The sequence below is a fragment of the Poecilia latipinna genome, unplaced genomic scaffold (assembly GCF_001443285.1).
Source record: "Poecilia latipinna isolate Pla-1442-1.1 unplaced genomic scaffold, P_latipinna-1.0 Scaffold4717, whole genome shotgun sequence".
Taxonomy (NCBI): domain Eukaryota; kingdom Metazoa; phylum Chordata; class Actinopteri; order Cyprinodontiformes; family Poeciliidae; genus Poecilia; species Poecilia latipinna.
This window is the reverse complement of record NW_015117333.1, coordinates 6992-8283: the sequence shown is the minus strand read 5'-3', so window position 1 is coordinate 8283 and position 1292 is coordinate 6992.

Here is a 1292-nt window from a genome sequence, read left to right as displayed (position 1 = left end):
ATAGCTCGTCTCAGTTCGAGCTCTGCGCCCACAAAGTTGGTACCATTATCGGACCGCAGCTCTTGTACTTGGCCTCTCCTTGCAATGAAACGTCGTAAGGCGTTAATGAAAGAGTCTGTGTCAAGAGATGAGGCAACCTCAATATGTACTGCTCTGATTGCCAAACATGTGAAGATGACCCCATATTTCTTCACAAGACTTCTCCCATGCTTCACTTCAAATGGACCAAAGTAGTCCACTCCAACAAAACTAAAGGGGGGTTTCTCAGGTGTCACTCTGCTCTCAGGCAGGTCAGCCATTTGTTGCTGGCCTGCAGCTCCATGAAGCCGTCTGCAGATGACACACCTTGACATGATCTTTCTAATCAGTGCACCAGCACCAGGAATCCAATATTTCTGATGGAGCTTTGAGAGTATGTGATTCCTACCACCATGGCCCACCTCTTTATGGATATATTGGAGAATAAGATAAGCAATATGAAGATCTTTAGCAACAATGACAGGATGTTTACAATCTTCAGACATGACAGCCCTGCTGAGACGTCCTCCTCAGCAGGGCTGTCACACAGCACATCATCCACCAGAAAAGGATTTAACTTGTATATGTGACCGCTTCGTTTGACGTTCTCTCCTTTATGGAGACAGGAAATTTCTTCAGAATATCTTTCCTTCTGACAAAACTTGATTATCTGCATCTCAGCATCCTCAATCTCTCCCAATGAGAGAAAGCTAGTACGTAGCTCACCCCTATGATGAGCACCTTCAGACTGGGTTGTTTCAGATGCAGGCTGAAAATGTGTCTTGTTTCTTTTGTGATGCAAGAGCAATGTTTTGAATCTTAGAATCCAACCCATCACTCTGACAAGACGAGTCCAGGATGAAACACGATGAATCAGAAGAGCCAAAGGATGATCATCATCTTGTGCAGGAAAAACACCAGAAGCAGACACTTTGACTTCAGGGTCGTCATGTAGAGGTTCCTGTAAGTTCTCTGGGTTTACAGGCCAATCTGTCTGTGTAAGAAATGCAGGACCAGATAACCATGTAGTGTCATGTAGAAATTGCTGTACCTTCATACCCCTCGAGGCAAGGTCTGCTGGGTTATTTGTTGTGTTCACATATCTCCACTGGGAGACACCAGAAGCCCTGAGAATCTCTGACACTCTGTTTACCACAAAAACACGGAACCTGGAAGTCTTGTTATTAAGGTATTTCAATACAGATGTGCTGTCTGTCCAAAACACTGAATCTAGGAGAGGTAGCCTTAGTTCTCTTTTCCACAGTATGTCCATG